Source organism: Phyllobates terribilis, unplaced genomic scaffold, assembly GCF_046119375.1.
Source record: "Phyllobates terribilis strain yellow unplaced genomic scaffold, ASM4611937v1 Scaffold_119__1_contigs__length_5224398, whole genome shotgun sequence".
In the NCBI taxonomy this organism is placed as follows: domain Eukaryota; kingdom Metazoa; phylum Chordata; class Amphibia; order Anura; family Dendrobatidae; genus Phyllobates; species Phyllobates terribilis.
Genome location: NW_027362879.1, coordinates 2,827,420 through 2,850,115, shown reverse-complemented (window position 1 = coordinate 2,850,115; position 22,696 = coordinate 2,827,420).

Here is a 22,696-nt window from a genome sequence, read left to right as displayed (position 1 = left end):
AAAGAAGCCTAGAAGATCTTTGGCGAAGGGGAGTCGTTCACTGGTTGGAGGGTGTGAATTGCAGATTGTGGGGGCAATTATATTGCCCAAGTTTTGTGCTTTCTTGAAGATGAACCTTGGTTTGGGTGGGATGTAGTCGCCTATGATTTTATCATCTTTTAATGTGTTCCAATGTTTATTAATGATTCTCTTTAAGAGATGTGTGTTAGAATTGAACTGAGTGATAATGGGAACATTGATATGCCTTGTTGATTTTTGATTAATAGTTTTTTCTTTTTGTTTACCAAGAAGCGTTTCCCTTGGTATGGCTTGTACCTTATCTTTGGTATTTTTTAAGAATTCAGTCTTATATCCCTTCTCAATGAATTTGTTAGTGAGTTGTGCGGATTCTTTATTGAAGTCCTCCTCTTTCGAACAGTTCCTGTGTAGGCATATATTGGCTGCGAGGAATGTTGAGGAGCCAACTGGGATAGTGGCAGCTGTCTAGAGATATAAAACTGTTAGAGTCGGTTGGTTTAGTGTAAGTTTGGGTTTGGATTTGATTGTCCTGTATGTATATACTGAGGTCCAAAAAATTGACCTCTTTTGTACTGGTGTTGGAGCTGAATTCTAGAAAGAATTCGTTATTGTTAATTTCTTTAAGGAAGGAGTCCTGAGATTGTTGGTCCCCAGACCAGATGAAAAGGACATCATCAATAAATCTCTGCCATAGAACCAGGTTCGCTTGGAGGGTCCCGCCTGGGTAGATGGTAGACTCCTCCCACTTACCAACGTAGAAATTTGCATAGCTGGGGGCAAATCTGGTCCCCATGGCTGTGCCCCACTGCTGTGCATAGAAATTATTCTCATACTTGAAATAGTTGTGTGTGAGGATGAAGGTCATGCATTCCTTAATGAATAAAATTTGTTCGTGAGGTAACTTATTTTGTTTATGGAGGAAGTAAGTGGCTGCTTGGCATCCTTTTTCATGCTGTATTACTGTATATAGAGACGAAATGTCCAGAGTGCCTATGATATAGTTGTCTTGCCATACAATCTGTTGTAGGAGCCTTAGGACGTGTTGACTGTCCTTAAGGTATGCTGGTAATAATGGTACCAGATCTTGTAAGTGTTTGTCAACGAATCTGGAGAGATTAGAGGTTAGGCACTGGATCCCAGAGATAATAGGTCTGCCTGGGGGATGGGTGAGAGATTTGTGGATTTTTGATAAATAATAGAAAGCGGCAAGTCTTGGGTGGAGGATGGTAATATAATCAAATTCTTGTTGGGTGAGGAAGCCTGAATTGAGGCCTCTAGTTGTTAGATTTTTCATTTCTTTCAGGTATGCATCCGTGGGATCTGTTCGCATTAGTTTGTAAGTGCGGGTGTCACTAAGGAGTCTATTGGCTTCCGCTTGATATTGGTCGTGGTCTAGAATGACCAGTCCCCCTCCTTTATCAGCTGGGCGAATTGTGATATTTTGGTTGGTTTGTAGCAGTTTTATAGCTTTGCGTTCGGAATAGTTTAGGTTATGTTGGAACTTGTTGCATTTTTTGTCACTTAGATTGCGAATATCTGTGATGACATTTTTTTGGAAGCTTTCAAAGGCAGCTGAATATTCGCTTAGTGGGTGGAATTTAGATTGTGGTTTTAGGTCCGTATGTATATACCTTGAGGTAAGTGGATTTTTTGATTCTTGTGTAATAGTTATATCTTCTCGTTTTAGATAATATTTCTTAAGGGCAAGTTTGCGCATGAATTGTTTTATTCCGATGAAAGCTTGGAATTTGTTGAAACCTGTAGAGGGGGCATACTTGAGGCCTTTAATGAGTAGATTGGTTTCGTTAAGTTTCAGTACATATTTACTTAAGTTGAAGATTGCCCTAAGGCCCCGTCACACATAACGAGATCGCTAGCGAGATCGCTAATGAGTCACGATTTTGGTGACGCAATAGCGATCTCGTTATGTCTGACAGGTAGCAACGATCAGGCCCCTGCTGTGAGATCGCTGATCGTTACAAAGCTTCCTGGACCATTCCTGAGTCGTTGCGCTCCCGCTGGGCAGTGTGCATCGCTGTATTTGACACCTTATCAACGACCTCGTTAGCGATTCAGAACTGAGACATGTAGGCGTGCATAAATTGGACTTTTCTGCGCTCCTCGTCCCCGATTGGTGGTCACTACTGCGTCCTTGTTTTTTCAGATCCCACCAGCGTTCTCCGGCTGTGACTCCACTTTGAAGAAATCAGGCATCTTTAGCGAGGTAGGTATTGTTTGGGGTCTCAAATGAGTTTTCATTTTTAATGGAGACGCAGTAGAGATCCCATCTGACCAGAGATGTAGTGTTAAACCAAGGCCACCCAATCTGAATGCAGTAGCGTCCACCAACTGGAGATGAGGGGGGCGCGGAAAAGCAATTTTATGCACGCCTTTCTGACACAGTACAGTCCCTATCAAGGTGTGAATCGTTGAAATAGCTGCTGTGTGAAAGCGTCCCAACGACCACCGAGATCGTTGGTTAGATCGCTGGGGCGGCCGAGATCGTTGGAAAGTTCTGCATGTTTGACATCTCCCCAGCGATCTCGCTAGCGATCTCGTTATGTGTGACAGGGCCTTTAGTGGTCTTATTTACCTCCTTTGTGTGTTCTTTTTTATTTTTGGTGAATTGCCCTCCTCTGCATCCCCTCTGGCGTTTCTTTTTGGAGCCCTTTGAAAAAAATTGGAGGCACTTCAAATCTAAAAGGACATTACAAACCAAGCATACAGGACCTCAACAGGTAACAGGATCCGCTCCTACAAATCGACAATTGTAAGTCTTTCTTATTGAGCTCCATGTCCTATGAAGTTTCTGGTCATTTATCGAAAGACTAATACTGTCATAACTCTGTTTCGGGTTCCACAGCTCCTCACACCTTATGTGCATTGCCACTGGGTATAACACCCATGCCAACTGAAGCTAGTGTCCAGAAGCCTCAGCAAATTGCCATTGTCGGAGCTTCACCTGTAGCCACTGCCACCTCAATCTAGAGGTGGTACACGACTACAAAACCCCAGACACTATAAGCCCTTGAACGAGAACGGCAAGCCTATATTTTTAACGCTTACTCCAGCCACATGAACCAGAGGTATTCAATCCCGTCATCTCTAACTGAAGCTCACTAACCCTACTACACTCTTAGTAACCATTGTTTTTCAGTACCCTACAGGTTACGTCCCACTCAGGACATAATCGACATCCAATTTCCAGGCACCAAATATTTATCTCAAAAGGTAAAAGCCCATTTGCATATCCATTACACTAACCATACCTCAAATAAGTTCCCCTACTTCTTGACCAAACAAAGCTCTCCATCCACGAGGCTATATTATATCTATATCACTCTTTTACCTCTAGCTTATGGTACCCTCACCACAACCTCAATCAAGTTCTAGCACCACCACCTATGAACTGACTCAACAATCAACCTCATTAAAGGTAATTCCTAATCTCCACTGATGAGTTTGTGACCATGCAAACCCACTAACTTCTTTTTTCTCTCCATTTAAATCTACTCAGAATACCTGCACCTATCAACAGCTTCCATCCCCTTGAGCTACCGACGCCAACTTGGTCCTACCCTCAAGAACCCTTCACGCTCTCAAGGACCTTTTAAAAATATCCTTTATTCTTCGCTTATTTTATTGTCTTAATAATCTTAAATAAAGTGTATGGTTTTAATTCTACCTGGGTATCCTTATAATTCTTCTCTTTTAACCTCCTTTTTAGTCTCCTAAACCCATACCTGAAGCCTTACGATACCAGCGCAAGTAACATTTTAAACTTATTTATAGGTATATCCTAATTAGACAACTAGTGGTAGGTTGTCTTTTCTTGCAGCAGGTATAGCATAAGGCCCACCTACCAGCGCCTCTACCAATTATCTATTGTAGAATTTACAATAGATATCGCTCATGTAATGTAGTAAGTGAAATCCTTGGCCTTGTACTATATATATATATTTATCTGCGGTATCTGTGTATCATGAATCATGGTATGTGTTAAAGGGGCCCACTGAAACTCTGTCGTCCAGGGCCCACAAAAACCTGGAGCCGGCCCTGGGGGTAAGTATAACAAGTTGTATTTTTTTTACATACAATTAATTAACTTGGAGTGGGGGGAATCAGAGATGCACGGGGGGATGAGAGATGCACGGGGGGGGGGGCCTTTCATGCCCCCTATGAATGGCGGGGGGGGCCCCCAAAAAATTCTTGCACAGGGGCCCACTACAGTCTGTGTCCGCCCCTGTGTAGTACGCTGTGTTTTTCTACACTCCTAAAATAACATATCAGCTGAGTAAAGGTGATCACACATAATCCCAGGTCTGCTAGATAGATACCTATGAATTATTATTTTGTATATGTTTTCAAACATACTTGATCAATGAAATCATCATTGTAAACTTCAACTCCACATAATAGTATATGATGTAGCAGTCACTAATTATCTTGAGTGCTTCATCTGATGTCCGTGCACATGGTATACATAGTATACCACATACAGTACAATATATATAGGAGAATATACAGTATGACTGGTATATAGAGACGAGCAATTTGTAGAACCGTGGTCCAGTGGTCAGATGAATATTCTGTGGCTGCTGAACAGGAGCCACCACATAGTCTCCTTTTTACAGCCCCACATAGCCTTCCATATACTGTACAGTGTGAGCCCCACATAGCCTCCTATATACAATGTGAGCCCTCACACAACCTCCTATATGAGTATGAGCCCTCACATAGCCTTCTATATACAGTATCAGTCCCCACACAGCCTCCTGCATATAGTGTGAGGACCCACACAGCCTCCTGCATATAGTGTGAGGACCCACTGTGTGAGTACAGTGTGAGCATAGGCGGATTATAATGAGGGCAATCCGGGCGGGGTGTCTAATGCCGGATTGCCCTCATTATATGTGCAGGCCGCCGCGGCACATACCGGTAGCAGTGGCGGTAGGGGGGCCTGGGAGGGGGGGCCCCGTACCACTCCCCCAGCAGCAGCCGCCGCTACTTCTTCATCGGCCGGGCCAGCACTGCAGCAGTTAACTTCCCTGTGCGCGGCCGTGTCTCCTAGCTGTGACGTCACGCAGTGCGCGCCCGGCCTGCACTGCTACTTACCACGGGAGAGGAGCAGGAGCCGGGAGGACTGGAGCCGAGCCGGGGGATGGTGAGTGAGTGTGTGTGTGTGTGTGTATGTGTGTGTGTGTGTGTGTGTGTATGTATGTGTGTGTGTGTGTGTGTGTGTGTATGTGTGTGTGTGGGCAGATGTCATTGTGTGATGTCTGTTTGTATGTGTGTGTGTGTGTATGTGTGTGTGTGTGTGTATGTGTGTGTGTGTGTGTGTGTGGGCAGGTGTGTGTGTGTGTGTGGGTAGGTGTGTGTGTGCGTTTGTGGGCAGGTGTGTGTGTGGGCAGGTGTGTGTGTGTGTGGGTGTGGGCAGGTGTGTGTGTGTGTGGGCAGGTGTGTGTGTGGGCAGGTGTGTGTATATGTGTGTGTGTGTGGGCAGGTGTGTGTGTGTATATGTGTGTGTGTGGGGGCAGGTCTGTGTGTGGGCAGGTGTGTGTGTGTGTCTGTGTGGGCAGGTGTGTGTATATGTGTGTGTGTGTGTGGGCAGGTTAGAAAGACTTGCCCTGTTGAACACTACACCTGACTTGAGGCCACCACCTCTTGGTTGTCCAATGTTCTTGCTTCTCTAGGGCTCTTCTCAGATATTCATTATACCAGCTCCCCAGAATACCAAAGCTAGGGTGGGTGACCGCGAGCCCTGGTGGTGGTCATAACTGCGGCCACCCAGGGGCAATACTCCATAACAACAATCCCCTGAGGTGGTGTAGGATGTAAGGACCTATTCACACTACATTCAGCGCTGCATTCAGGTCTTTACACAAGGCTTACAACTGAATCCCTGAAATTCATGACCGTGTACTGCCAACACGGGTTCCATGGTTCAACATGCCCCCATCTTCCAGCACTCACCTTTCCCCCACCAAATAAAAACACTGCACCTGTATTTCTTTGGATAAATTTGGCCACAGCGGCCATTTTATTAACAAACAACATTAACATATTAACAGTGTTATAAAATAAATAAGAAGGGAGGGTTCTTGGAGTTAAAATTAGATCTGGCATAAATTAAACCGAACTCGAACCACCATATTACCCTCAGCCGTCCATCACCAGCTCAAGGGCACCAAAAGCTCCCAGGGTAAAACCCCGTCCAGAGCCCAAAACCAAATGCCAGATCACCCCGGTTAATCAAGGCACTGCCTGTGATTATCCAATATTCTTTCCACCGGCACTTCTGTGCCAACTCCAAGAACCCCACCCCCCGCCAAGCCACTGCGACAAACCCTCATAAAACTTTACATGTCCTTTTTTAATTTAACCCATCCATAATACACAATATCAATAGCTCCTTTATCTCCTCCTCAGTAAAACCACCCTTTCACCATTAACTTCACAGAATACCAACAGAAAGAAGGGTGGGTGGGTAGTTAACTTTCCCCGCTGACTTCCTTCCTGGACTGACCGTTTTCCCGCACTTTTCCTTATTATATCTCCCCCCACCTTTCCCAATGCCCGCCCCTCCAGGCTTATAACCAATCCCGATATTGGGATTAAAATTACACCCTCGTGGCCCATCCCGGTCATGTGGGGCTTCCATCTAGTTACACTTGCTTCCAGCCCCCTTCTTGACCGTGTACTGCCAACACGGGTTCCATGGTTCAACATGCCCCCATCTTCCAGCACTCACCTTTCCCCCACGAAATAAAAACACTGCACCTGTATTTCTTTGGATAAATTTGGCCACAGCGGCCATTTTATTAACAAACAACATTAACATATTAACAGTGTTATAAAATAAATAAGAAGGGAGGGTTCTTGGAGTTAAAATTAGATCTGGCATAAATTAAACCGAACTCGAACCACCATATTACCCTAAGCCGTCCATCACCAGCTCAAGGGCACCAAAAGCTCCCAGGGTAAAACCCCGTCCAGAGCCCAAAACCAAATGCCAGATCACCCCGGTTAATCAAGGCACTGCCTGTGATTATCCAATATTCTTTCCACCGGCACTTCTGTGCCAACTCCAAGATCCCCACCCCCCGCCACCAACGAACAGCCCTGACCACCTCAGGCTCGTGAGCGCCCCAACACAACAAAAGCCCTTTCGATCCCCTCCTGTATGACCAATGCCCATAAATCAATGCCAATATCATTCAAATGTACGCCGTCCTTTTTCCAAAAATCTCCAACTCCCACTTCCAGATCAAGATGCCGCACGCTTACTCCCCCGTTCCTGTCAACAAAAGCTTATATAGCTCTGTTCAACTTTATAAGTGCCCTATTATTTCCCTTCAATGATCTGGCCTCCCTCCATTTTCCTCTGGGCACAATGTCAGACCACACTGTCAACACCTCAGGAAAAGATGTCCATAACCTTAACAGACCGATTCGAATGTCCCTCATCAATTCCCTAACCGGCCGAGCCGTCCAAATCATTTCCCCCCACATGCACCACCAAAATATCCGGAGCCCGATCCAAACGAGCTGCTTTATGGAATTCTGGCACCACCCTTCTCCAAACCATCCCTCGAAAAACCCAACCACCGAACCACCGCTTGCTCCCTGCTAAAACCCATTTGCCTATCGTCCGGCCTCACGTCCGCCCTCAGCGCCCCCCAATTGACGAAAGAGTGTCCTAGCATCCAAACTAACAACGGGACGCCACCAGCAACAAGACAACCAAAAGGTATTCGAATCTCAAAAGGCAAATTACCTAAGACCGCATACCTAATGCCTTACATAAGACAGGTAACGATCAGAACTCCACCTCCCAATACGTTTTATCACATCCTTGCCTAACCCCAAGCCATCCGCTTCTGATGCCGCACCAATTCTGAATGAATGTGACCCGTATACCTCAGGGCTAAGGCCCAGCTCAGCAATCCCCTTTTTAAACACCGCTATGAATTGAAAACGTGACAAAAAGTCTCCATTTTCATGACACAATAATGGGCCCTTCCGCCCTGGCCAAACCTGCCAATAAGCCAATAAACATCTCTTAGGACAAAGAAAAGATCCCATAACCTCACCCAATATTACTCGTTTACCTTTGCCCAATTGATCCGTCTTCCCCCACCTAATCCAAAATTCAATACCCCCATCTCGACCACTCATATCCTCAGCAAACAAACCCCCAACCTTATTCCTGCTTGGTGCCACCAATTCACCTACTCTTAGCGCGCCAAAAAACGCCAATGAAAAAGCCAACCTAAACAGTGTGGCTTCAAAAACTGAACAACAAATCTTATCCAATACAAAACCCAAACGTTCCAAAATACTAAAGGTAACCGGCCTCCTTTTATCCAACTCTTTACCTCTTCTCCTAAAGCCCTTGAGAGCTTGCTTCACTAAAAAGGACTTCGTAACATCCTTTATCCCCTGCAATTTAAAACCAAACGCTAAACCTGCAACAAACTTGCCAACTTTTGAAACCGACCATCCGCTCTCCGCTGCCCTTCCCACGAGAAACAACACCGCCATCTCTCTATCTCCATCACTCTCCATCACACCCCACTGCATAATCCAACTTTGCCATACTCGCCACGATGCCTCGTATAATGCCCAGGTCTGTCTCGTGATGGACTCCCGTTATTAACCGTCCCGCTCTTCCATAACCAGCTGCCACAAGCTCGAAGGGCATTCCTGTCCCACGTCCTCTGCCTCTGGAGCTAGCGTCCGAAAACGATCCCACTGAAAACGAGACAAGGCATCTGCTATGGAATTTTGTACACGTGGAACATGTACCACTGAAATCCAAGCGTTCAGCTTAAGACAACAAAGTACTAGTTCCCTCAGTAGCCTAATCACAGGCGGAGACGAGGCCGACAAACTGTTGATGACAGACACCACTCCCATGTTATCGCAGTGAAACCGAATTCTCCTGTTGGCGAAACACTCTCCCAAATGGTAACCGCAACAACAATAGGAAACAATTCCAAAAATGCCAAGTTCCTCATAAGACCCCACTCTTTCCACACCTTCGGCCACTCGCCAACGCTCCACCGCCCTTTCCAGTAGGCCCCCGTAACCGACACCTCCTGCAGCATCCGTAAATATCTCACAATCAAAACTGCTCAAGAACTCCTGCGGGATTACTGACCTGCAGTTATAACTTTCCAAAAACAATTTCCAAACTTTTAGATCCTCCTTGTGGTCCTTATTAAGGCGAATGAAATGATGCGGCCCGTGCACTCCTGCTGTCACTCCTGACAACCTGCGACAAAATATTCTGCCCATTGGCATAATCCAGCAGGCAAAAATTCAAATGCCCTAACAGCGACAGTAGCTCCCTCAGGGTCACCTTGCGCAACTTCCTGATCCTATCGACCTCCTGTTTAAGCAAACTCAATTTATCATCCGGTAACCGACACTCCATTCTTTCGGTATCAATTACAATGCCCAAAAAACTTAAAATGGTGCCAGGTCCTTCCGTTTGTTCTTCTGCTAACGGCACGCCAAAATGCTCTGCTACCCACACCATAGTACCTAACAAATTCCTACACAACAACGATTGCGGGGGGCCTATAAACAAGAAGTCATCCAAATAATGAATGACCGACTTAACAGAAGCCAGGTCCTTCACTACCCATTCCAAAAAGGAGCTAAACGTTTCAAACAAAGAACACGAAATCGCACAACCCATTGGCAAACACCTATCCACATAGTACTCCCCTTCCCAAAAACAAACTAACAACGGGATGCTATCCGGGTGAACTGGCAACAACCTAAAGGCTGACTCGATATCAGTCTTAGCTAGCAACGAGCCTGGCCCGTATCTCCGTACCCAATGCACTGCCGCATCGAATGATGTATATTCAACCGAACACAACTCCTGCGCAATACCATCATTAACCGAAAGCCCCTTCGGGTACGACAAATGCTGAATTAAACGAAACTTATTCAGCTCTTTCTTGGGCACAACCCCCAAAGGCGAGATAATCACCTTTCTACTAGGCAATTCCTGAAACAGTCCAGCCATCCTGCCCAATTCCACCTCCTTAGCCAACTTCACACTAACCACTTCCGGATGAAGGGAAGCCGACGTCAAATTTTTAACTAAAAAGGGGGGCCTCATGATCAGGAGGAGGGATTCTAAACCCTTCCAAAAAACCATCTGCAATGACCTTAGCCTTCAATTGATCCGGATACCTACTTAGAAAGGGGGGCCATCGCGTGAACCCTCACCGGAGTCACCCCTTTAACCGGTACCCACTGTCGGCTTTCCCTTACCCTTCTTAAAGCATTTTGATGCTCCGTGCAAACTTCCGTTACAATGGGAGCACACATGTTTAAATTTACAGGAGGTCCCGAACTTGCATTGGCCGTCATTAAATTGCCAGCAAGTTCCCGCTTCCTTTTTTTTTTTTTTTGTGCTGTGTGCCCCTTGACTACTTCCCCCGTGTCCTGCTGACTGATTCCCGCTACTGTTGCTCCCGTGAAAGGACTGCCCATACCTCAGTGGGGCCATAACCTTCAACCACAACCCAATGTCCTTTTGATCCCATCTGATCTCTGGGCGGACAGCTTTCCTCTGCCTAAATTGCTCGTCATATCGTAACCACGCCTGACCCCCATAAGTACGATGAGCCTCCCCAATAGAATCAAGATAGCAAAATAAACCTGAGCAATTATCCGGAGCTTTTTCCCCAATAACGCTAGCCAATATTGCAAAAGCCTGTAACCAATTAACAAACGTCTGAGGAATCAACCTCCATCTACGCTTCTCTTCTTCCTCTTTTTTACTATCGTCCTTTTTACCCTTATCCAGATTAAACTTTTCCAGCGGAAGAAGGGAAAAAATTTCAACATAGTCATCCCGCCAAACTTTTTCCTTTCTTCTTCTTTTTTTTTTTTTTTTTTAAGTGTGCCCCCAACGGCCCCTCAAAGCACACATATATCTCCCCTTTTGCCCTATCATCCAGCTTTACGGTATCCGCTTTGTCCTTCTCTGCCTGTACGCAAACCGATGCCCCAGAAGGTGTCCCGGCTGCATTCACTGCCGACCTGGCCGACTCGCTCCCCACCTGCGACAACACCGGTTGACTAGGTACCCACGCCGCCGCAGGTAACAAACCCCCTTGATTAACTCCACCACCGTCTATTCTAGCCAAAATTTGCGACATGCTAAACAAAATGTCCCTAAGACCCACTACATCTGACCCACGACCTCCCCTAGTATTTTCCCCGCTGGGCCCAGCCAACTGCCTATCACCTCCCCCATCCACTAATGACCCAGCGGGCGACAAACAATACATGGACGCATACTCACCAAGCTGCGCAGGTGCTGTGTCCCTGCCAGCCGAACGTCCCGAGTCCTGATGAATCCTGGATTCGCTTTGATCCTTGCCACACTCTGATTCGCCAGACTCCTGCTGCTGCTCAAGGCCCGCGCCCCTGGCCTCCTCGTCACCAGAGGGGACCTGAGCACGTGCCGATGTCCCCGTCAATCGTCTCCCGCCGGTCCCGGCTCCGGTCCTCCCCGCCATCCGCGGCACTCCTCGAATTCCAGACCCGGACTCCCTAGCCCGATCCGTGGTGGTCCATGGGTGACTGCCAGGTAGCCCTGTGCTGCTGCCCGCCGCTCCACTGGCATGAATTTTCTGACTCGAGCCAGGCAGCAGGACCCTGAATTGCTGCTGCCTGCCCGTGCACCTGGGCTGCTGTCTCCTTCTGCTGATGACCCTGGCAGGCACCCCGACTGGTACATCGCCAGGTGTGCCTGCCATGCTGGTGGTCCCTCTGGTCCGCTCATCCGCTCTGGGGCTCCGATTCCTGGTGGGCAAGCGGTGCCGTGCATCAACGCCGGCTCCTGCAGCGGGGGGCGTGTCCAGGCGCCCTCCGCTCGCTTCCTGAGCACCCCTGTCACATGACTCCGGTTCCGGAAGTGACGTTTGACGCACTTCCGGTAAAACCCCACCCACCGGAAGGTGACGCGGCTGTAGCGCGGGCCTTGCTTCCGGCGCAGCCCGGGCTCTAGTATTGCGGCGTGCCGCCGTAGCAGGCCGCACTACAGCCGAGCGGGGCGCCTTGGTCGCGGACCGCGACCCGATGCTGGAGGAGCCCGCAGGCCGGCTGGGTTTCCGCTGGCCCGCTCACCGGACGCAGGGTCCCCTGAGGGGCTCCGCAGCCTGCGCCTGCTGCCCATGCTAACCATCTCCGGGGAGAGCCTCTCGGGGGGCCGCGTCCTCCTGCCGCTTCTTCCAGATCCCGACGGGGGTTCTTCTGCCCCGGCGTTCCCCAGCAATCCCGACACCTGGGACTCGAGCCACCCTCCACGCCTGGATCTAGCAGCCTCCCTCAGCTTGGTGATCAGGGAATCAACGGTCTCCATAGTCCTGGTAAGTGTACCAAACAATGGGAAAGTGGCAGTTTTTTTTTTTTTTTTAAGTTCAGCAACTTTCCCCGCTGACTTCCTTCCTGGACTGACCGTTTTCCCGCACTTTTCCTTATTATATCTCCCCCCCCCTTTCCCAATGCCCGCCCCTCCAGGCTTATAACCAATCCCGATATTGGGATTAAAATTACACCCTCGTGGCCCATCCCGGTCATGTGGGGCTTCCTTCTAGTTACACTTGCTTCCAGCCCCCTTCTGGATTGTGCTGTCTGAAATGAGACATCTGAAAGCAGAGAAAATGGAGCCTAAAGATTCAGACTTTAGCCTCGGTTTGCCTTTGTTCAAATCAATGGCTATGTCAAGGCACATCTGAATGCCATTTTTCAGGGATTTAGATAGAAGCCTGGAAAGAGGAGATGAATGCATTGCAAAATTCAGTGGGAATAGACCCTTATATCTGGAGTCTTGATATTGATGCCACATGCATTTTACTTGTTTTTAACTTAAAAAAAAAATACACACACACAGATTATACACACACACACACACACACACTATACACACACACACACTATACATACACACACATTATACACACTATACATACACACATTATACATACACACACACTATACATACACACACAGTATACACACACACACTATACATACACACACACTATACATACACACACACTATACATACACACACATTATACACACATACACACTATACATACACACACACAGATGTGTGTGTGGGCAGGTGTGTGTGGGCAGGTGTGTGTGTGTGTGCGTGTGGGCAGGTGTGTGTGTGGGCAGGTGTGTGTGTGTGTGATGTCTGTCTGTTTGTGTGTGTGGGGGGGGCAGATGTCATTGTGTGATGTCTGTTTGTATGTATTTTTGTGTTTCAAATGTGTTTATGCGTGTCTGTATATGTTTGTGTGTGTGTATGACTGCATGCGGCCTCCTGCTGAGTATAGTTGGCGCCGTGCGGCCTCCTGATGTCTCTGGGGGGGGCGCCGTGCGGCCTCCCGCTGTGTATAGATGTCTACGTGCGGCCCCCTGCTGTGTATAGATGGCTACGTGCGGCCCCCCGCTGTGTATAGATGGCTACGTGCGGCCCCCCGCTGTGTATAGACGGCGCCGTGCGGCCCCCTGCTGTGTATAGATGGCTACGTGCGCCCCCCGCTGTATATATATGGCTACGTGCGGCCCCCCGCTGAGTATAGATGTCGCCGTGTGGCCTCCTGCTGTGTATAGATGGCGCTGTGCGGCCTCCTGCTGTCTCTGGGGGGAGCGCCGTGCGGCATCTATACTCAGCAGGAGGCCGCACGTAGCCATCTATACGGTGCCATCTATACACAGCGGGAGGCTGCACGGCACCATCTATACACAGCGGGAGGCCGCACCGTGCCATCTATACACAGCGGGAGGCAGCACGGCGCCATCTATACACAGCGGGAGGCCGCACGGCGCCATCTATACACAGCGGGAGTCTCAGTGCTTTGCAAGAGCAGTCAATAAATTCTGCTTGACTAATTCTGAGCACCATAAAGTCTGGTTCGCTTCTAACCTGCTGTCTTCATTTTCAGCTTGCTGAATTCTAACTCATTTACTGTCATTCGAGACGATGCCTTTGCTGGTCTCTTTCACCTTGAATACCTGTAAGTGCTCCACTTAATGTCATATTTTTGATTCTGTTCTTCTTCATCTTTTGGCATGTGCAATTGTATGAGCAAGTATTCATATGAATTTATGACCTACTTAAACCTGTGAGGACCTTAAATTTTATTCAATCAAATTTTTTTCCAGTTTAAAACTATGGGACATATATGTGCCTTGGTCCTCAAAGGGTTTTTAAAGGGGCTGCAAACATAAATACGAAAAATATAATTCAATTAGTGCTTTTTGTGTTCATTTAATTTTTATTTGAAGTCCATTGTTTTTATATACCTTGAAATTAAGCCCTACCCCATGGAATGAAGCCCTACCTACATGACATCTGAGAGCTACATGGATCCCGCTTGTGAGGTGCCTGTCCGTCACTACTATTCAGTTTTAGGGTCCACTCACTAAGCCATATATTCTCTCATGCAAGAGAATAGGGCCAATTATGCTAATGACACTGGGCTCAAACTCTGTCAGAGCTTCAATTGAGTGTGATCCGATTCTCTCGCAGCACAGATATGGAGAAGATGGAGAACTTAATTTCTCCATCTTCTCCATAGTCTCTGTGAGTGTTCATCGGACTGCACTTGGATGACATCCGAGTGCAGTCCAATGTTTTACGTGCACCTGTAGACTTGTATGGGTGCATATGGTCCGAATATCGAATGAGATTATTTTCTCATGCCAATAATCGCAGATCTGCACTGTCCCATAGTATAACATAGGGCCGAGTCCTATCCGATAAAACATCACATATGAGCGAGCCCTTAGAGTCAAGGAATATTTGCATGCAGATGATGATATTACTCTCCAAGTGTATATTTTTTTAGGCGAGTTCATAGTAAATGCTTTGCCTTTTTGACATGTGATCAACTAAAGAACAAGAAAGATTTAGGACCTCCCCTATAGAGAAACGGAACATAGTTTGGAGGACTTGCATGTCCTTTTTTATTTATTATGAGAAAATCATAAAAGATCCCGTTTTTTAACCATGCTGTGACTTTCTGCTGAGGGAGAGGGAGAGAGCTGCCCTATTCAGAGTCTGTAATAAGACCTGCTGACAAAAGTGTTGAAGATACAGTCTAATGTGAATTAACAATGAAAAAAAGTTAATTTAACAAATGGCTTGTATTTTTTTTAATACAAACTTTTTTGTCTTTACAGCTCCTTTAAAGGGAATCTGTCATCAGGTTTTTGCCACCTAATCTGAGAGCAGCATAATGTAGGGTTAGAGGCACTGATTCCAGTAATGTGTCACTTACTGGGCTGCTTAGTGTTGTTTTGATAAAATCATTGATTTGTCAGAAGGTAATTGACTAGTAAGTTCTGTAGGACCCCACCCCCATCACTGATCAGTAGATTTCTGTGTACACTGAGCATGGGCAGAAAGCTGCCAATCAGTGGTGTGGGTGGGGCTATACAGAGCGCAGCATTTAGAGAGCTGCTAGATCTGTAGCAGATAAAACGGTGATTTTCTCAAAATGACAAGCAGCTGTAAAAGTGACACATCACTGGAATCAGGGTATCTGCCCCAATATTGTGCTGCTCTCAGATGGGGCAGCACAATTAATATTGTGCTAAATTAATTTCCCGTGAACTATCACATGATCTATCACATGGGATCATGTGACATGTCACGTGATAAATCATGTGTGGGGGGGGGGCCCGCGCCTTCTAAACTGCCCGGGGCCCTTGCTACTCTTAATCCACCCCTGTCTGCTGATATGTTATTTTAGGAGTGTAGAAAAACACAGCGTACTACACAGGGGCGGACACAGACTGTAGTGTGCCCCTGTGCAAGAATTTTTTGGGGGCCCCTCTCGCCCTTCATAGGGGGCATAAAGGGTCCCCCCCCATGCATCTCTCATCCCCCAGTGCATCTCTGATTCCCCCCACTCCAAGTTAATTAATTGTATGTAAAAAAAATACAACTTGTTATACTTACCCCCAGGGCCGGCTCCAGGTTTTTGTGGGCCCTGGGCGACAGAGTTTCAGTGGGCCCCTTTAACACATACCATGATTCATGATGCACAGATACAGCAGAGAAATATATATATAGTACAAGGCCAAGGATTTCACTTACTACATTACATGAGCGATATCTATTGTAAATTCTACAATAGCTCAGAAACCGGCGAATCCTCACAACGCACAGTGCAGACCGGACAGTATAGTCCTCCATACAGTATTATGGGCACCATATCATGCTCCATACAGGATACTGACCCCCTTATAATGCTCCATACAGGATACTGGTCCCCATATAATGCTCCATACAGGATACTGGTCCCCATATAACTCTCCATACAGAATATTGGCCCCCATGTAACGCTCCATGCAGGCTGTTCCCCCCTTACAATGCCCCATGCAGGATGACACCCCCCTTTTAATGCGCTATGCAGGATGTCACATCTACCCCCCATAAAATGCCCCATGCAGGATGTCACCTCTTCCCCCCATATAATGCCCCTTGCAGGATGTCACTTCCCCCCTTTTCAATGCCCCATGCAGCATGTCAGACCACCCCCTCCCTTATAATGCCCCATGCAGGAGGTCACCCCCCCTCCTTATAATGCCCCATGCAGTATGTCACACACCCACCCTCTATATAATGCCCCATGCAGGATGTCAATTCCCCCCTCCCCCTCTTATAATGCCCCATGCAGGATGTCACACCGCCTCCCTTATAATGCCCCATGCAGAATGTCACGCCGCCCCTCCCTTATATTGTCCCATGCAGGATGTCACTTCCCCCCTTCCCCTCTTATAATGCCCCATGCAGGATGTCACTTTCCCCTTCCCCTCTTATAATGCCCCATGCAGGATGTCACTTCCCCCCTTCCCCTCTTATAATGCCCCATGCAGGATGTCACTTCCCCCCTTCCCCTCTTATAATGCCCCATGCAGGATGTCACTTCCCCCTTCCCCTCTTATAATGCCCCATGCAGGATGTCAATTCCCCCCTCCCCCATATAATGCCCCATTCAGGATGCCAATCCCCCCCCTATATAATGCCCCATGCAGGATGTCACACCACCCCCCCCATATAATGCCCCATGCAGGATGTCACACCCACTCTCCCCCCACCATTAAATGCCCCATGCCCCCATACATAAAAAAAAAAAAAAAACTCACCTCACTTCTTACCTGCTGCTGATCTGGACTCCAGCGTTGCGCGCGTCTTCCCGCTCTATGATGTGACAGCTCAGGAGAGAGCGCGCGGTGTAAAGACGTCACCGCGCCCTCTGACCTGAGACGTCACAGTCAGAGGACGCGGCAGACGCTGCGGAGGCACGGGGAGGGGTAAGTATTGTGCCGGCGCCGTCACATGACCGGAGATGTCCCTGTGCTCAGCATGGGGCCCATGCTGAGCGCAGGCACATCTCTGGTCATGTGATGGCGGGGGGTCCTGCAGGGGGGGGGCCCATGAGGAGACGCACAAGAGGGGGGTTCCGAGGGGGGCCCTGACCGGCTGGGCCCCATGCTGGAGTCAGGGCAGTCATGCCATGATGGCAGCCCTGCTGGAGGCTGGAGGGGCCCCCTCTCCCTCCAGGGTCCCCGTTCAATGAACCGGCTGCACGGGCGGTAGGTCCGCCCCTGGTACTACATCTCTAAAAAGGTATATCTGCTTTAAAAATAGTAATACATAAGAATAATATGTACTATGTCTGACCACTACAAACACTCATCTGAACTGGTCCAAGTGCTGTCAGCTTTTTTCACGGGCAACACTTAGACAATACGGTCGTGTGAATATAGGCTTATGATGCATCTGGTAATAAACATGTTAAGGATGGGCCGCTACTCATGGGCCACTGCTGTGTGCTTGCCCCCCAGGCTAAAATGTGCCAGCCAGCCCCTGCTGCACCGGGTGCCAGAAAACCTAGATACACCTTTGGAATAGGTATCTTGCAAAGTAAGGATGGGGTTTGGTGTTTTTAAGTGATATTATTGACTCTGTGCATTTATATTTTGTATCAATAATATGATATGGTTATATATATCTTCTGGATATCAGGAGGGCTTATCCCTGTGCATTGACTCTCTCCTTCTCCTTCGATGTCCTGTATAGGCCAAAAAAAACTACGCGTTTCGAGGACTCACAGTTCCTCTTCGTCAGCTTCTCGCTGGTAGTCAAACTGGTAACCTAATAAAGTCCAAACGCCCCCCACAAAGATAATACAACCAAAGAAATGGAGGAAGATCCAATACTATCAAGACGGTGCAAAAGGACATATGGAGGTGCAATAGAACTAAGATAGAATTCCAATAAGAATAGACTGTGTGTGAAAAAATAATAATAAAAAAGACTTTGTTCAAACTTTCACAATTAGTTAAAAATGAATAAAAATTATATACTTATATTTCTGATGGCTATAAAAAACAGTCTGTTAATCAGTGTATATTACCAGGATAGTATAAATTCGGCACTTAGTACCATCCAGAGATAAAAAGGAAAAAATGAAGGAGAAAAATAAAAACATTATATTGTATCTCCAATAGGGGTATCAATGTATAGAAACAAATACATATATAAAATAGGTGGATTCAAAGGAATATATCCAAAAGACATATTATATTGATAAAATATAAGGAGGTTCATAAAAGTGCAATGTAAATGTTCAATTGGTACTGGGATAAAAAATACATACAGTATATACCGCTGCGAGTTGAAGGCATACAGCTGACTCTCGTGATTAAGGCCCTTCAGAGCCAAGCTATTTAATGTGAAGATCCATTTGGATTCCATCCGCGACATTAATCTCAGGTAATCACCTCCCCTCCATTTTCTGGGGACTAATCGGATCCCACAAAACTTAGTGTCGTTATAAGATTGGTTGTGGAACTTCCGGTAGTGCCGGGACAGTGGATGCCCTTCAAAACCTTCATTCATGTTGATAAAGTGTTCCTTCAGCCTTTTGATAACTTGCGCTTTGTACAGACATCTCCTCCTGCCAAGGCATAAAAAGGGCGTGGCTTGGGGTGTGGATAGGGGCGTGGCCAGACTACGCGTGCCGCATGGTTTCGCCCTCTTTCTAGTCCTCATAGGTTGGCGGTATGCTTGTACTGAGGAGATCTGGGATATCAGTGATTAGGTCCAATATTGTGCACTGTAAGGTCTGGAAAAGCTCTTTCTATCCGTCTCTGTAGCACCAGAGGAAGAACAGAGGGGAAAAGACAGGATTTTCTACATGTCGCGTTATGTAGATGTTCTGCAGATTTATCACAACCGTCCACAAGAAGAAACTGCCATCACAGAGCCGCCTTTAGCTGTTGGAAAAGTTTAAACTTAGTTTTGAATAGTTGCTATAGGCAACAAGGACTTTCTATTTACACTGGGTCACATGATGCTGGTGCTGGGTGATGTCATGTGATGGAATGTTATGGGTGATGATGTCACAGAGGGCGTTGTGATGTCACCCTTGGGGTATATAAGGGGGCTCCATCCACCTGGAGCTCATATCTCATTGGCCATATCTTGGTGCTGAGATACCCCCTGGAGACAATGAGGATCGCCATATTGTTTCTGTGCTGTACCCTGTTCTACCCTGTGAATTACCATAGGCTGCCGGTGAGTACCTGTCTATTATTACATATGGAGGACGTTTAGAATCAGCTGCGGCAGGGGAAGGGGATGGGGAGGGGGGTCCTGTAAGAATTTACCTGCGGGAATAAGAGGTTATGGCAGGGAAAGGAGCTTAGGAAGTGACAGTCAGAGGGGATATAAGTGTGGGGTGACCCCTCTGACTCCCACATTCCTGCCTTGTCCTTGTAGTGATTAATGACTTTGGTGTTGTCCCTTATATATCACTTTGCAGTCACCAGTGATCGCTCCGCACTGTGATCCTAAACTACAGTCTCATTTACCTTTTTGCAAACGCCCAGAAGGGGAGGAGTGACATCACACCCATGTGAGCAGATCCCGCCCACTTTTACTGCAGTCGTAATGCGAGCTAGCTGTATTCTGTTTTCATGGAAATGTCAGCAGCTGCTCCCCCTAGTGTCTACAAGATGAAAACATCAAAACAGTTAAAATATTTTTTCAGACTTTATACCATTAAAACCTTTTTAAATATATATGTGTATTTATATATAAATATAAATACTTTACAATTTTACAATTGTAAAAAAATTGCTGACACTTTCCCTTTAAAAGATCTAAAGACGTTCTGCTTCATGTGCCATTGTGACCAATCACAGCACAGATTATATTTTTTAAACTTTTCTTGAAAAACTGAAGCTGCTCCGTGATTGGAAATCATGTGGAAGGATTCTCTTTTAGACATTTAGTTAGGTCCAAAGTATCAGTGACATGATGGATAGAACTGTGCAATGATGTCACAGAGGGCTTTGTGATGTCACCCCTGGGTATATTAGAAGCCTCGGCCCATCTGCAGCTTGTATTTCATTGACCATACCTTGGTGCTGAGAGACCTCTGGAGATGATGAGTATCATCCTATCATTTCTGTGCTTTACGTTGCTCTACCCCCCACATTACAGTACACTGAGGGCGAGTATGTTCTCATCAATATGGAGGTCACAAGGATCAGCTAATGAGAATATCGCCTCTTGCAGGACTTCTCATACTGGACACGTGACCGTCCGTCATATGAAAGTCCAACTGTAAATAATATTCCATGGACCCTGGAGGTGAATCCCAAACTTCTTCCTGATCTTCTCAATGGGATATTTCTGAAAGTTGCTTGATAATGTATCCATCACTGTATAATAACAAGGGCTCTCTGTTTGACTGGATTGGGTATAAATATACAGGACTTTATTATGTTTTTTTTCTTTATTATAGGATGACCCACTACCCGTGGATCTCAGGAGAAGCACCTATCAAGCTTCCATCAATCTTCCTCTTTGGCTCTTCCGTGAAGCAGTTTTTGTTGCGGTGATGACACTACTGACAATACTAGAGTATTTGGCCTTAAGTCTTGTCCTGAGCAAGTGGGCAATGTCTGAACCTGGTGAAACAATCAGAAAACTCCTGAGAACAAAACCATTCTGAAGGGACAAAGTGCTTGTAAGGAGCCGATTTGCATACCTCAGATTCAGGAGCAAGACTCCAGGAGAACACCTGTCCTGCCCAATGGCAAATGTTCTACTCCATCCATGGCTCCTGCACCGCAGGATGCGAAAAAGGTTCCTAGTTGCAACTATAAAGTGGCGTTCAGTGATATTGTCTGGGTCAGAACGATCCCTCACAACAATATAGGAAGAAGAGCTCGAAGTTCCACGGAGCATTTTTCAGAGAAGCCAACAATCCAGAATTCCAGAGCCAAGAGCACCAGAACCTAGAACACCAGAACCTACCATGTCAGAACCTAGTATGTCAGAACCTAGAATGCCAGAGCCTGAAATACCTACAACACCTCAACCCAAAATCAAGAGGAGAAGATGCTTCCTTAGATGTCTTAGAGGCGAGGAAGATTGAGAAGGCAACTGCTTGAACTTTCCCATTGCTCGTGTTTTCATCACAGGTTAGTCCTATACATGCTGTCTGATGGGCACCATCTTACTACATACAATGCAGCATTGCACCTGAAATCGAATGGATATTTCGTCACACACTTGCACTTTAGCACCTTATCATATGGCGCATATATCTATGAACGCTTTGCTAAGTATCACTGTCTAGTATGTGCTTCTGATGAACCTATTTTAGGAAAACGTGTCGAGGTTTGGCATACTATGTACTTGAGTTTGGCGTACTATGTGCTTGTTGGTAAATTCTATTGCCATCTATAATCTGCTAGATATTATAATGTCTCTGGTGGGATGCCCCATGCCGAATTGTTGATAACTGACTATGAGCATTGTCCTCTATTTCTTATCTACTATGGTTACAGGTTGATGTGAAGAGAGCTGTGCCATTGGTAGCGATTTTTCTTCTGATTTGTCAGTTATATTTATGTTAGTTTAGCAAATTTCTGCTTGTAGGGTCTAATGTTTTAGCATAGTGTATGTTCTGTGAACTAAATTGTCATACTTATGCACTAGATAGATTATAAATTGTGATGCTTATGTACTAGATAGATTATTAGTTTAATCGGTGATTTTTAAAATATTTTTTAGCATCAGGAGACTCAAGAATCGCATCTTACAGAAGACAAGAAGCCTAAATGCCGAAGGGTGATGACCTGTTGATGGCCCACAGCTGGAGGGTCATTACCTCTTGATGGCACAAAACTGGACAGAAGATAAAAACATTTGATGGCACACAGCCGGAGGGTGATGACCTATTGATGACCATAGCCAGAGGGTCATTACCTGTTGATGGCACACAGCCGGACAGAGGATAATTACCTGTTGATGGCACACAGACGGATGGTCATTACCTGTTCATGGCACACTGCCAGATGGTCATTACCTGTTGATGGCACACAGCCGGAGGGTGATGAGCTATTGATGGCCATAGCCAGAGGGTCATTACCTGTTGATGGTGCACTGCCGGATGGTCATTACCTGTTGATGGCACACAGCTGGAGGGTGATGACCAGTTGATGTCGGACTGCCGGATGGTCATTACCTGTTGATGGCACACAGCCGGACAGAGGATCATTACCTGTTGATGGCACAAAGCCGGTCAGAGGATAAGATCTT